This window comes from Vombatus ursinus, unplaced genomic scaffold (assembly GCF_900497805.2).
Source record: "Vombatus ursinus unplaced genomic scaffold, bare-nosed wombat genome assembly UNPS02014903.1, whole genome shotgun sequence".
NCBI classification, from domain to species: Eukaryota; Metazoa; Chordata; class Mammalia; order Diprotodontia; family Vombatidae; genus Vombatus; species Vombatus ursinus.
Window position 1 is genome coordinate 2240201 of NW_020954681.1, and position 16319 is coordinate 2256519.

Consider the following 16319-nt stretch of genomic DNA (forward strand, 5'->3'; position numbering starts at 1 on the left):
CTTTTTTGTTGATTGATTTTCTAATTTTTAAAAATTCCATGTTCAGGCCATTAATCCTTGCTTTTTCCATTTTGTTAATGTATGTTTTCAGGGATATAATTTTCTTTCTGAGAACTACTTTAGCTACATCCCAGAAATTTTGATATGTTGTCTTATCTTTAGCCTTCTCCATCACAGTTATTGTTTCTATGATTCATTCTTTGACATTTAAAATAAGGATAATAGGAGACTTAATTATGATGAATTAATTACGATGTCATTATTAAGTCTCCTATCATCCCTCTTTTAAGGAAGGGGGGAAACTGAAGTTTACTGTTTAAGAGAATAGCCTATAGTCACAGAGCTCATAGCATCATCAATTTCAAGCAGGAAGGGACCTTAGAGACTGTCAAGTCCAAATCCCTCCTTTCACAAATGAGGAAACTCAAAGCCAAGGTCACGTGGGTTGTAAAGAACAGAGTCAGAGCTCTAAATTCAAATCCAGTACTAGCTAGTGAGTATCAGAATCAGAATTTGAAATCATTTTTATTGCTTATAGAGATTATTATTATTATGGGTGATAAGGGGTTGAACACTAACTGATCCTATCTTCTCAGTTCCTAAACAGTGTGAAGCAGTGCAGGAAATTCCCAGGGACTCCATGGGATAGTGAGATATTTGAGGAAAACACAGTGATACTTGACCTCTGTAGGACACCATGCAGACAAACTACTAGCTGAAAGTAGTTCACAGTTTTAACATTCCTTTTTGCGATGACATTGTCAAACGTTTGAGATATGTTTTTGTTTACTTGTAACATCTCATACTTTCTTGTTTGCCATGTCATCTGTTTATGAAGATGGGTTTTTAGAGGTTGGGATAAAAAAGTATGCATTTTATGAAAACTGATATGGAACAGAAAATGAGGATGGCAGTGTTCAGTTGTATTTCAAGGTTTCAGAAACTATGCAGTGCCCCACAGGTGCACGTCTCCTTAGTAAGTAATTATGGCAACTAATTATGAGTATACTATGTACCAGGCAGCAGCTAGGTGGTGCAGTGGGTAGAGTGCCAGGCCAGAAGTCAGGAAGACTCATCCTCCTGAGTTCAAATGAAGCCACAGATACTTACTAGTTGTGTATACAAGAAAGTATGAGAAGTTGCTGGCCCAGTTGACGGATGGCAATAGTTAAAACCTGGAGGAGACAAAACACTGAGCAAGTCACTTCACCCTGTTTGCTTCAAGTTCCTTATCTGTAAAATGAGCTGGAGAAAGAAACGGTGAACCACTTCAGTATCGTGGCCAAGAAAACCCTAAATGGGATCACAAAGAGTCAGACACAAATGAGCAACAACAAAGAGAATGAAATAAAAAAAAAGTTTTTTTTCTTTTAATTTATATGTATCACTTTTTCAATGGCTACTAAGTCGTTATTAAGTTGTTTGGCCCTAACTACTTTTAATAAACAGAACTGTTAGGTATTTCTTTTGGGAGAAGGTCACCGTGAGAAAATTACTGAGGCCTTAACAGTGATAAGAAGTGAGAAAGTTTGGTAAACTACTCATTCAAAGAGTAAATTTGACATCATCACTGAAACTTAGTGGGATGGTACCTTTATTGAGCACTTACCATGTCACAAGACCCTGTTCTAGGTTCTGAAGATACAAAGATGAAAACAAAACAGGCCCTGCCTGTAAAAAACAAACAAACAAAAAACAACTTCCATTCTATTCAGGGGTAACACTAGGTACACATATAAGTAAAAATACCTCCCCTGAACAACTAAGGGATTCAGGAAAGTTATATGACAAATCATCTATATAACATGGCAACCAAAAAAACCTCCAATGCTACACCTAGGCTGAATGAAGAAGAGATGAATAGTACAAAGAACGAGGGAGGTGACTCTCTTGTCCTCTGTCTGCCCTTGGGAAACCACATTTGAAGTAATGTGTGCCATTTGGGGCACTGCATTTCAGGAAGGACATTGACAAACCGAAGCACAATCAGAGGAAGGTGACTGGGCTGGAAGCTGTGCCATACCTGGCCCAGATGATGAATGGCAATAACTAAAACCTGGAGGAGACAAAATGTAGGCCTTGTCTCAGGCATTTACTAGCTGTGTGATGCACAAGTCACTTAACCTCCATCTGCTTTAGTTTTCTTATCTGCAAAATGGGACTAATAATAGTATTTACTTCCCAGAGTTGTTATGAAGACAATATGAAATAATATTTGTAAAATACTTTGCAAATCATAAAGTACTATAGAAATGCTATTATTATTATCATTGTTAAAAGAGCTTTCATGTTAAAGAGAGACTCAACTTACTTTGCTAGATACCAAGGGGACAGAAACAGTACCAATGTGTATACATTTGTATATTGCAAAGGCAGATTTCAGCTTATTATAAGGAATACTTTCTTTTACAATTAGAACTGACCAAGAGTGGAATGGACTGTCTAAATATACAGTGAGTTCCTCATCTTTGGAGGTCTTTAAGTAGTGGCTAGATGGCTGCTTGTCAGTAATGTTATAGGAAGGATTCTTAGGACCTCTAGATAGGATCTTCTGAGATCTTCTCTATTAATTGAGTTTCTGTGGTTTGAACTCCAAGTCTATCTAGTGTTCATTTCACTACATAATCATGCACAACTAGCAGAGAGAAGTCTGGTGGAAGAAAGGATGCTGAGTAGCTATCCAAGAAAAAAAGAGAAGGAATATTTACAGTACAGAAGACCAGCCAAATAAGAAATGAGACTTTTTTCTATAGCAGTCTAGAATTCATTGCTGTTGTTGTTCAGTCATTTCAGTTGACCCGACTCTTCGTGACCCCATCTAGGGTTTTCTTGGCAAAGACACTGGAGTGGGTGGAATTCAAACTAGAGGAGGCCAATAGAAGCTGAGGCTATCACTTAGAGGCCACAATTGGGTTCTACCATTGGAGCAGCAGACTCAGATGAATGAACTGCATCCTGAGGGAAGGTCTCTGGAAGCACTTGACTAAGAACTGTATGGTTAAATTTGTTTAGGATTCTTTCTGCGCTGTCTGTGTAATGAAGTTCACTCTGACACTCTGGGGTTTGGGTGCTATCAAGGCTATAGTTGGGTAACCACGTGACAATTTTTCTCAGAGTTCTTTTTTTGCACTTAATAGTATTTTATTTTTTTTTCCAATTACGTGTAAAGATAGTTTTCAACACTCATTTTTGTAAGATTTTGAGTTCTAAATTTTTCTCTCTTCCTCTCTTCCCTTCCCCCTCCCCAAGATGGCAAGCAATCTGATATTGGTTATATATGTTAAGCATATTTCCACATTAGTCATGTTGTGAAAGAAGAATCAGAACAAAAGGGAAAAACCACAAGAAAGGAAAAACAAAAGAAGTGAAAATAATATGCTTCGATCCGCATTCAGACTCCATAATTCTTTCTCTGGATGTGGGTGGCATTTTCCATCATGAGTCTTTTGGAATTGTCTTGGATCATTCTTTTGCTGAGAACAGCTAAGTCTGTCATAGTTGATCATTGCACAATGCTGCTGTTGCTATGTACAATGTTCTCCTGGTTCTGCTCACTTCCCTCAGCATCAGTTCATGTAAGTCTTTTCAGATTTTGCTGAAATTCACCTGCTCATCATTTCTTACAGAATAATAGTATTCCATTACATTCATATACCACAATTTGTTCAGCCATTCCCCAACTGATGGGCATCCCCTCAATCTCCAATTCTTTGCCACCACAAAAAGAGCTGCTATAAATATTTTGTACATGTGGGTCCTTTTCCCTCTTTTATGATCTCTTTGGGATACAGACCTAGTAGTGGTATTGATGGATCAAATTTCCCAGAGTTCTGAGTGGGGCCTTTGAACCAATAAGCTGAGTGACTCCTTGCTATGCACACCAGAGGGAATCTGTCCAATTTTGGCTAGTATTCAGATCATGAGGCTTATATGATATTAAAAAGTGACTGAATAAAGCCAAAGCTGCTTTGTTATTACCCACTACAGGAAGTGAACAAGTTTTGATCCAGGATACCATGGAGGAAATATTTTATTAAATAATGTTGGATGCAGAGAATATCTAATAATTCCCCATTCTCCCTTTACCCTCACCAAGGTGTAATGCTCTAGTAAGGAGAAGCAATGTTTAATTTCTTTTCTGAGCTCCTCTGTGGAATTAGGATCAGGAAGGGGGGAACCCTACAGATTTGCAAAGACGAGCTTCTCATCCTCAGCAGCGAAGTGTAGTCCCTTTAGCATTGGGGAAGAGTTGCAGACAATTACTAGACTCTTATTATCTGACTCAGCTTGCACCTGTACTTCCCCAAGACCTCTATTGATAAATAGCATACACGCATACATCATTGGCCCCATCAGGCATTTCTCTCTGATGCTTCTGGCCAGATGTACCTGTTCCCTTCCTATTCATAGCTCACAGCAATCCTGCTGCTCAGTTGTACTACTGTCTTTAGTCTCTCCCTGGGAGAATTCATATTGTGCCAATCAATCTCCACCAGCTGCAGGTAGACTTAGAATTTATCTGTTTCATGGACATCTTTCAACCTTGACACTTTCCTGACCTTATCAAATATATGTGTATCTTCGTTTTGGTGTCTGTTGCATTTTTCTTAAGGTTTTGGACTAGATAACTAGAAAGTGGGGAAAGTCCCATGAGCCTGAGGGCTTCGAGTATAGCTCCATGGACTGCAGCTGGTATGGCTTCCCTGTAACAAATACAGCTGCAATGCCCGCCCCTGAGATTTTGATGGACTTTCATTTTCCTCCTATGTAAAATCAGGAGAAAAATGCTTTCATTCTCATTCTGAGTACTTGTATACTTGAAAGTACTATAGAAATGGGAGCTAGATTATTATTATTATTATTAATAAGAACCCTAATGGGTCTGTGATTGCATTGAGATGAATGTTCCTTTCAACAATGCAGAGAAGAGCCTATTCATCGTGTCTTCCCAACCTGCACCCTCATGTCCATGTCCAATGAGGTTCCCCACGGAGCCTACTGGAGGCTTTCTCCTTTGTGATAGCTAGCTCACATCCACCGTGCACTTCTCCATTGCCCTCTGTGTTACGTTCATTTTCACTATTTTGGACATTGTTGTGTTTTATGTTTCATGCCCATACAACAACATTGTTAGAACATTTTTGGCAACTATTTTTCTTTTAACATGAATAACAATAGCTCCCATTTATGTAGAGATTTAATGTTTGTACAATACTCTTATTTATTCTTCATAAGATTTCTACAAGATCAATGTTACTATTATTCCCATTTTATAAGTGCGAAAATGGAAACTCAGAGGGGTTAAATGACTTAGGGTCATATAGCTGATAAATGTCTGAGACAGGATTCAAATCCAGGTCTTCCTGACTCTAAGGCCACACTCTATCTATCCACTGGGCCTTGCTATTTCCCTAATGGTTATACTTACAAAAAATTAATTCTGAGACCATGCGCTATAGCTGACTTTTGACGGTTTGATCAGTTTCACTTGCCATGTTTACCACAGAATTGGAATATAGGCATTAATATCATAGGATGAATACTATCTATTTTGTAAACATGTTCTCTCATCTACTATGTAATCTCAACTGTCCGTGCAACAGTCAACCTTCAGAGGTAGCTAGGGCAGCTTACGTTCTGCTTGACTGGTCTAAGTTCATATACAGAGACATTTAGTGACTTATCCAGAATATGCCCCTGCCCAGAGACAAGTGACAAATCAAGCCCAGGTCTCCTGCGTCTCATGGTAGTACTCTATCCTCTAGCTGTGCTGGGAAGGTGCTAAGGTTTCGATAATCTTCTTTTTCAAGGCCTTCCACTTGAAAGCACCATTGAAACCAATGGGAAATAGCTGTTTATGACAGATTTCAACTTTGTAAATGGATTCTATGCAGCCTAGTTTATTATCTGCCATTTCTTTTCTGATCGTTATCTATGCTGCTATTTTAGGGGCCCAATATCCCAGGCATGGGATATACTCTGTTATCACTGCTTTTTCATGAGTGACAGATTGATTGCTTAGTAACTGATCCTTTAAAAGAAGGTATGGATATGATTATTCAGTTACACTTGGCTTTTCTATGATAGGTAGGTCAAGTCCTTAACTTCTTTTTAGGGGGTAGAGCTTTAAAATACATTGTGTTGATATGACACTAAAACCACCAGGTGAGATGATCAAGTCCTCCCTGGTCAGAGTAGGAGCAATAATCCATCACATCCATTTCAAAGATCCAGGATTCAATCAGTGTGAGAACTCTCTTCTATGAAACTCATGAGCAAATGGTCTGAGAGTTGGTTCCCTGTCCACACACTCTCCCTCCCCCAGCCCCAATCCATTACTGGTCAACCTTTTGATAATCTCTTTTAGCTAGACTGGTCTTCATTTCACAGACCTACAGTCTTTTACTGGGCTCATCCTTGACACCTTTCCAGCTTAGCAGAATTTGTACTCTACTAGAAGAGCCTTTGAGAACAAAGTCGCCTTCTTGCCACTATGATATACCACAGGACAACTTAGGTGAGAACTTGGAGTAGTTAATTTTATTAAAAAATGATTTAGTTGCCTCTTATGGGAATAAGCAGAAACTGTTTCTCTAACAGAAATGAATTTAATTCAGTTAGTACACTGATACTTTTATCCTGTGTGTCTACACAGCAACTTACTTAAGTAACTAGTATAAAAATCATAACGACTGCTAAATCTGTGACAATGTTTAGCAAGGCAGGGCCCTCTAGTGCACCACTTGAGAATTCCCTCCAGCCTGACATTAATCCCATGACCAACAAATTTAGAATTTTTTAATAGATTTTTATTATTAGGTTAACAGCCATTAACAATACACATTCAAGCATACAACAAGGAAACACAACCTCATAATTCATAAATGAAATCATATATATGAAACCTTACTAGAGGTCTTCATGTTCAGACTGGATGTCCGTTTATTGGGTAGGTTAAAGAGCAGATTATTATTCAGGTACAGATTCAACTCTAAGATTCTGTGAAGTTCTGAGAGGTTGAATGATTTTATTCAGGGTCAAACAGCAAGTGAGCTTGTGAGGCAGAATTCAAACCCAAATCTCCTCATCCTAGGGACAGCGTTCCATCCTTTGCACCTTTCTGCTTTTTGCAATCTTGGGCTACATCTAGAAACAAGAGAATAATTTATATAACAACAGCAATAATGTAAGCCAAACAAATGTGAAAGACCTGAGAACTCTGATTAACACAATAACTATGCATAATTCCGGTGGACCCAAGATGAAGCATGTTCCTGACAAGAAAATGATGGATTCTGAGTTCAGAAAGAGACATTGTTTAATACGGACAATGTGAAAACATGTTTTGCTTGACTATGCATACTTATTATAAAGGTTTTTTAAATTGGAAATTTAGTGAGAGGGGTAAAAATAAATCCTTGTTAATTGAAAGAAAATTGAAAGAAAATCATGAGAACATTAGTGTCCAGGTGTTCATATTCCCATTATGCCCAGGTGATACACAGTGATACAAAGGCCCTGATGATAGTACATTGATAATGCTATCTCATGTTCCAGGCACCATGTTTTAGGAATGACACTGACAAGCTAGAGTGCATCTAGAAATGGGAAGTAAGGATGGTATGAGAAGTGGATACCCTGCTATACAAGAATCAGTAAAAGCAACTGGGAATGTTTAATCTGGAGAAGAGAAGACTTATGGTGGGATGGACTGGGGATGATAACTGTCTTCAAGTATTTGAAGGAGTGTTATGTGGAACAGGGAATAGATCTGCTGTGCTTAGCCTCAGAGGTCAAAGCTAGGAACAATGGGCAGACATTGCTGAGAGGCAAAATTTGCCTTGGTATCAGGAAAACTTCCCTAACCCTAACCCCTTCCCTTCTGTTCAGCCTGTCTACCAGTGGGATGAGCTGCCTCAGGAGACAGTGTGAGTTTGCTACCCTGGGGGTCTTTGAGTTGAGGCTTGCAGACCCCTTATTGGGGATATGATAGCGGGGATTCCTAGTTGGGTTTGGGTAGGGTTTGGTGGCCCCTGAGCTTCATTTTCTTTCAGAAATTCTAGAATTATAAAGCGTAATTGAGTATTTTGAATTCAGGTTCGGGTACCATGCATCAGCACATTTCCAAACTATAGAAAACGCCTCCTTTGTAGGTAAATATACATTTTTAGTTCCATTCTGTCTTCATGGTGAGACTAATTTTAAAATGATGTTTCCAGTAACTCCCTGATCCAAACCCTGAAGCAAAGGGAAAGCATGCTGTTCTCTTGCTATGGAGGCACAAAGAGACCCAAGTTCTCCACTGTAGATTTTCTGCCTGTGTTTTGTTACATGCAATATCCAGTGATATTAGTGTAGCAGGAGTGAAAAGGGTAAGCCTTAATTTACTGGATGGGGGCACTTCCCATGGAGCTGTATACTCCCTCCCCTTCTCAGATGAGGCTTCTGAAACTTTGGGTCAGTGGCAGGGAGAGAGTAAAGGGTTGGTTGGCTGGCTGACTGAGTGCAATCAGAGAGTTTCTGGGGGAGACAGAGCCTCTGAGTTCTTTTGAATTGTGTCATTTCTCCAGTGAAGGAGATAAGCAACTCTCCTCCACTTTTTGCCCATGTTCTTCTTACCCATTGAGTTCTTTTTCTAGGAGGAGGAGAACTGTTGTCTATTTTTGAGGAAGACCTTAGACATAAGCCATGCTGAGGATTTCTTTTAGATATTTCCCTGGAGGGTTTTCCGTAGGGCGGAGAAGAGGGAAGCTGAGCTTAACTTCTAGCATGGGATCAGATTCAGCTCCAGGAGATCCCAGACCCCTTTGGGGCCCCCCTTGAGTCATGGAAAAGTCCAGAAGACTATTGTCTGGATGAATTAAAAGGCTACAAGTATTGAGAGTTTTGATGCTGGGAAGGGAGGGAAAATGGCAGCTTGGCCTCATTATGGTTTCCTTGCCAAGTTAGCAGGCATATCGACCCTATTCTCAAAGAATTTCTGGGCTGATAATAAATTAAGTTAATTATTGCCATTATCATTCCTAAATGATGATGAGAAACTTCAAGAACTACCTTGTCAAAACACAGTATCTCAAAGACTTAAAAAACATCAGATTTTCTCCTTGAGAGAGTCATGTAGCATAACTTAGTTTGAGTATGAATTGGTTTACATAAGACAAGACACTTTCATGCCAGTCTGTTTCTAATGTAAAATCTTCTGTTTTCTTGGTTAGCAAGTAATCATAAAACACATGAAAGAACTTTTGATTCTGCACCTTGGGAACCCCTCTCCGCTACTAGATGCAACCCATTAAGGCCTCAGTTGATAAGCCTGAGGGAATTGTCTGAGGCATATAGTGGGAAAGCACTTGCCTAGGGTCACACAGCTAGGACAAGTCAAAGGCAGGTTTTGAACATTTTCTTGATCCAAGCTCAGTACCCTAGCCACTGTGCTACCTGGCCTCTAATCATAAAAGAGCATTGAGATATTGAGTCCTGTAAGCTGCAGAAATAGCAACTGCTGCTGACTTTCTCAGCCATGATAATTAGTATATACTCAAAATGAGAGGTAGGGTGGTATAGTGGCTAAAGAGGAAGTCTTGGGTCCTGCTTACACAGCATCCTTAGTCTTGTGATCCTGAAAAAAAAAAATTACTTAAGATTTCAGTGTCCCCAGAAACTGTTGAAGACTATGAGGTCCAGAGAGTAGTCACTGATCCACATTAGCAGAAGGAATCCCCTTCCAGGGACTGCCTTACACTGATGAAATCACAGGTCCCTCTGGTTAAAAGAAAATCACGATGAAGTTGACCCTATTTTACAAGCAAACTCTTTCCACAAGGCTGTAGAAATGGTAATTACTGACATTAACTACCGCAATGTAAATGAAAAAATCACTTGAAAAGAAAGTGAAGTTTGAATAATTAAAAAACTAATATTGATCTTGGATAACAAATCCTAAAGTATAACTCCCTTGTCTTGGTAGAGAGGCATGGGGCTAACAGGAAAGAATGTTGCATCTGCTGCCAGGTATGTCAGTTGCTTTTGATGAACTGATTTTTTTTGTTACAATGGAGATTTCAGTTGTGGGAGGTGATATATGGATATTACTCTGACAAAACAACCAAAGGCACCAATAAAATATGTTTGTGAAAAGAAAAACACCTTTAATTTTTGCCCATCTGGAAGTTAGGAACTATTTTTTGCATGTTGCCAAATGAAAGGACTTTGTTACATGGTGATAAGACTAGGGATCTAAATGTTTCAGCTCTGGATGAGTTTTGAATAGAAATTACTTCTCCCAGGGAAAGGGTCAGAGATAAGGAAAGACCCAGGAAAATCCCCCAGGGTCTCAGAGTGAAAGAGAATATTTTTTTTTATTATCACCTGTCAGGGCTGGGTTCACAGCTATTGGTGAAGGCTGGATAAATGCTTTCTGATGATGCTCATCATACTTATGTGAAATGAAGATTATCTGGCATTCAGCAAAAATAATTTGAGCCTTCCAGGAATACTTTTGGTTAGACCTGAGACAATATCCTCAGACTGTTAAAAGGAAACTCATTGTTATCGGCTTATGGAGTTGTATTCACTGGTGTTTTTTTGTTTTTCTCCCAGATTTCATTACCTGGAATTGGTAACATTTCAGGGCTGTAATGAAATAGCTTGTAATAGAAAACAGGCCTGAAATGTCCTAGGTAGATTGGAAGTTCTGGGCTAGCTACTCTGATCTCTACCAAGTATGAATTTATAACCCTTTAAAAGAGTGCTGAAGGTTCAAGATTGAGGTGGTCATGGTGACCGGATTTCATTGAAGTGGCCAGGAGGTTTCATCCCAACTTGTGAGTTACTAGTCGAGGTCAGTTTCCCCCATTAACCAGAGACCATCCATTCCAGTGGGCATTCCTGGTTTTGAACTCAAGAGGAATCAGCTCTTCCCTGAGACACAATCCCTGTTCCTGTTTGTCTGGCTAGGGAATATGCTTCCAAGGGGCATGGGGAAAAGTGACACAGTGACATTTTGGGGCTATTACTCTGACCCCAAGATGATTTCACAGAATTTCAAAGTTGGGAAAGGACTTCAGTGGCCATCCAGTTCAAATTTTTCTTGCAAAAGAATCCCCCCTATAATGCATCCCACAAGTGGCCATCTATCCTCTGAAGACCTCCAGCGAGTGGGAAGTCATTTTTCTCTACTTTGGACAGTTCCAGCCTTGCAGACATTTTTCGGACATCAAGCCTTCACTTGCCTCTTTGCCACTTTTACCCATTGCTCTTAGTTCTTCTCATCTGAGGCCAAACAGAACAAATTGAATCCATCTTTTATATGATATTTGTCTTCAAGTATCTGAAATGCTATCAATTCCCCCTCCCCAGCCCTAGCCTTCTTTTCTCTGTACTAAATACTCCCAGTTCCTTCAACTGATGGTGACATGGCATGAAATCAAGATCCTTCCATGGCCATTACTTAGCCCAAGGGAACAACCACACAGGAGCATCTAAGGAGCATTCTACTTGTTGATGAATGAGAAAGAGTAATAATTTACCTACCATATAAATTCACAGACAACTTTCTCTAAGTGTTTAAGGAACCCATGACTTCCCTGAATTTGTAGAATGTAAGATCCTTGAGAACTGGATGAGTACTGTAGGGTTTTTTTTTTCCTTTGTTTCCTCACTGCCTAACCTATGTGCAATGCCATATTGCACATAGCAAGACTTTACTAAATGTTTGGTAAATGGTTGAACTGGATTGGACTGATTGATTTTTTTTTAATTGCTTTGATTTATTTGAGGGGCCTAGGATCTCTGTAAGTCTCTTTCATTTAGCAGTTAAACTGGGAAATATATAATAAACTGGCTAAAAATCTTCTCAATCATGGCCTGAGTAGTGCCTCAGCCTCTATAAATACAGGGTGGTGGTCCAATATCTCTCTCAGAGCTTTGGGCTGCATTTGGTTGTTGGGGAAGATCTTCCCTCCCCCCCCCAACACAGGGATAGCCACTGGGGCACATCTCTTTTCCTGCTAAACAGAGAATACTTGCTGCCCAGTTGGACGCCACTAGCAACAAATCCTTTGGAAGTCTACACTGTCTTACTTTGCACATAGTTGCATAGAGGCTTATGAATCCTAAGGAGAGTATACCTAGAAGTTTTGACCTCTGGTTACCAGATCCCAAATAATAGCCAAAGGATTGTATTTCTGTACAAGAGTTTATCCCTGTTAACTTGAGGAGAGAATTGGGTTTACCATTTCATGGGAGCACATTTATCTAAAGGGTCTAGCTACTCTGCTAATGATTATGGCATTAATACCTTTCTGAGGCACCATTTTTGCATTTGTGGCAACTTGGGATTGCATTGGCCATCTGGTCAGCTGATCCCATGTATCTGGGACCATTCAGTCAGTAATCACAAATGATTTCTAGGGAGCATGGGAATAGCTCTAGGGGAAACTCCTGGTTCCATAGATAGTTTGATTCTATGTTATAAATGGGTTGAGGAGAGGACTAGGTGATGCAAATGCAATAATCCGGGTCAGTCTGGCAGTCTGTCTAGGTGCCGTATTAGTTTCTTTTGGCCTCCTTCATTTTGACACCCAGGAGATTAGGGCATCATTTGATGCCTTGGAAGAGAATGTAACTGAGTCAATTCAATAAATCAATAGATGTTGAAATGCCTACTGTGTGCCAGGCACTGTACTAGGTGCTGAGGATGAAAAAGATGATAAAACAACATGCTCAAGGAGTTCATATTTTAATAGAGGGGCACAAAGTGCATTGTATACAAAGTAGAATGGGATTATGGCAAAAAGGGTAGAATGAGGTGAAATATGAGAAGAAAACTTGAAAAGGTAGAGGTAATGTGCACATGATGTTGGGCATTTAGTTGGAACAGTGGATAGAATGTTGCACTTGAAATCAGAAAACCCTGAGTTGGAATCCTGTCTAAGATACTTCCTAGCTTTTTGACCCAGTGAAAATCACTTAACCTCCATCAGACTCAATTACCCCATCTATAAAATGAGGATAATAATAGTACCTACCTCACAGGGTTGTTGTGAAGATCCAGTGAGCATTTTAGGGTTAGGGTTAGCAAACTTTCAAGTGCTATATAAATGCTAGGGGATGATGAAGGGGTATATCCCTGACATAAAGGATGGCCTACATGGATGTGCTGACGTGGGAGAGTGGAAGGATGAAATCATGGAATAGTTCACTTTGCCTGGAGCACAAAGTGTATGTAGGGGAGAAATGGGAAGAAGGCTGGAAAGGTAGGTTGGAGCCAGGCTGTGAAGGTCTCAGTCTAAAATGTTTGTATTTTACCCTAAAGGTAACGGAGAACCCTTAAGGATCTTGATCGGATGAATAGCAGCCACATCCTAATCCAGTAAGAAACATTTAGTAAGTGCCTATTGTGTGCAGCATGCTGTGCTACCATTATCCAAAGAAACAAAGCTTGGTTAAGAAATGGTCCCTGCCCTTTTTGAGCTTACATTCTAATAGGTAAATAAGACACAAACACAGGTAGCTGGAATGGACATCATTATATCATAAATACATTGTTGTTCAGTCGTTCATTCGTGTCCTACTCTTTGTGACTCCGTGAACCATACTGTCTGTGGGGTTTTCTTGGCAAAGATACTGGAGTGGTTTGCCATTTCCTTCCCTAGTGAATTAAGGCAAACAGAGGTTAAGTGACTTGCCCAGAGTCACACAGCTAGTAAATGTCTGAGATCGGATTTGAACTCAGGTCTTCCTGACTCCAGGGCCAGCACTGTATCCACTGAGCCACCTAGCTGCCTCATAAGTACATCAAAGCTGCAAATCAAAGTACTATCTGACATCCAAGGAAAAATGTCATCAAGTGGGGCAGAGGGTAGAAGTGGGAAAGACTGGGTTGGAGAAAGCCCATTTGAAGCAGTTGTATTTGAGTTGGGTTTTAAATAGTGGTGAAACCTATGTATTAGGCAGAATATTTTGGTAGGTATGTGAAGGGTGGATTGAAATTGGGAGAGCCTGGAGACAGAGAAACAAGTTAAGAGGATGGTACAATAGTCCAGATAAGAAGAGCCAGGATATTGGCAATTGGGAATAAAGAGGAAGGGACAGAATTCAGAGAGAAAATCAGCATAGTATTTTGGGAGCATTCCAATGTCACTGCCAATTCAACCATGAGAGCGTATATATTTCAATGTTTCAATATTTCAGTATCACTGGAACTGAGATCCAGTCTAGGGGAGCTATATTAATAGAAAGAATGCCTACTAGCTAAATATATCTACTTATACAGTCCATATCGTCTCATCAATCTTCCACGGAGTATCTACCCAACATTCTACAGGCCACTTAGATTTTTCACATTTTCTCATAGTATAGCACCTGGGCTATCCATCAGTGATCCCTCACTCATGCTACATGACTGGCCCACCTTGTTTTGATAATACATTTCCTTCATGATAGTCCCTTATTCTATTTCTTTCATGTAGGTCATTACTTGAAATATTCTATAGGGTACACCACTTGCATGTACTGTGTGTCTCTCCATTGCTTTTTAGACTTTGCAACTTTGAGCCTTTGGAAACTTTGGTATTCTAAGGTTGATGACCGTACATCAGTAGGCAAACATTTGGGTTTTGGAAAAAAAAGGTGAAAAAAAAAAAAGAAAAAAAAGATGGTGTGTGTGTGTGTGTGTGTGTGTGTGTGTGTGTGTGTGTCTGACTGAGTGAGCACCAGGGAGCAGCTTGGAATCATTGAAATAACTGTTCAATTTCCCAAGAGCAATCCAACCCATTCTCTTTCTCCTATTCAGTTCTGAGCCCAAATTGCTGTCCATCTGCAGTGTCTGTCCCAAATATACATACTGATGAATTAATTCAATGGACTGGCCATTCAGTTGCATGTCTTCCTCTGGACAATAGACATTTTCCATCCATTTAGCTTTTCCTGCTTAGGCCATTAAGCTGGTGTCTTTTGAATAATCATGGATCTCAATGGAGAGAGGGGTTTGATTCAGTCAGCATAATGTCATCCCAAATAGGAGCAGCTGGAGGACCTCACACTCCTCTTCCATTTGGACCCTGCATAAGACATCCTCTATGGCAATGTCAAACACTTTTGGTGAGCCTATGTTCCCCCATATTAGGCTTCAATAACCAGAGGGTCATTCGACAGTGTTCTCTCTCTATGGCTGCATTTATTGAGGAATCTTGTACAATATTAACATAGGCCGGAAGAAAGCCTTTACGGTAGCTTTTTGCTCTACTGAGTCAAATGCTTTTTTGTAATCAACAAAAACACATCAGGATCTTGGATTTTCTGTACATTTCAGACAACTGTGTGGCTTTAAAGATGTAGAAAACAATTTGTGAAAGCTGGCTCTTGCCCTTCTCCCGTTTTCATCAATATGTGTATAGATCCTTCTCCTAAGGATTTTATGAGGATGAGAAAGCCGGCAGAAGGATCGGTAGTTATTGATATCCTCTCAGCCATTTATTTTTGTTTAATAATATTGTTGGGGATTTTCCTCCTCCCACACTTGAGATATCTCCTTCAGGGCTTTCATGATTGGGTCACTGCCAGCATACATGTACTCTCTGGTTTTGTCCAGCTACACTTTCTGCTTTAATTTTCCTGGTACCATTTCTCTTTCTTTGTGTAGCACATTGGAGACTGAGGTACTAGGCAAATGTAGTATTTCCTGTGCCACTGAGGAGGGCAAGAGATCATTCTAGAGCCCTGATAAGTGCTCTTAAAAGCAAATACTCACAAATGATGGCACTGCATTATTTTCTTCAACTTGCATTATAACTGATCTTTAAGAAAAGGTCAAAAACCTTTTATTGATGACCTTCGTTTTGTACATTAGTCATTTCTACATGTACTGTGCCTTCCACCCATCCACCCAATAAGCTTTATATTGTAACAAAGAAAAAGTGTTAAGCAAAACCAACCGCATTGCAGTGCCCACATCATACGGCATGTGCAACATTCTATACTCATAGTCCACTTCTCTAAGCAAGGGATAGAGGTACATTCCTTCATCTGTTCCTCAGGGCTGAAATTGATCAATGCATGTCTTGCTTTATTTTGCAAGGGAAAATGTCTTTGCCTTTTCATTAAAAGCAGTGGATCAGAGTGGTGGGCACTAGGTGATATAGCACACAAATGGGGCCAAAGTAACAAATATGCTACTGTCTGCAGCATGTCTTACTTTGGTATGGTGTTGGCTTTGTTTAATGTACATTAAGGCCCCTGTACTCTTGGCTATCAAAGAAAAATATTTTCAGTTTATATATATATATATATATATATATATATATATATATATAGACACA

General features: G+C 39.7%; 1 long non-coding RNA gene across 1 annotated transcript in view; it reads right to left on the minus strand.

The window, feature by feature from the left end:
* Positions 1–7061: 7061 nt before the first annotated feature.
* Positions 7062–16319, minus strand: part of LOC114028947 — a 19090-nt gene continuing 9832 nt past the window's right edge. The window contains exon 3 of the long non-coding RNA XR_003567426.1: positions 7062–7146. This is a non-coding gene — a long non-coding RNA (uncharacterized LOC114028947). The remainder of the gene's footprint in view (positions 7147–16319) is intronic.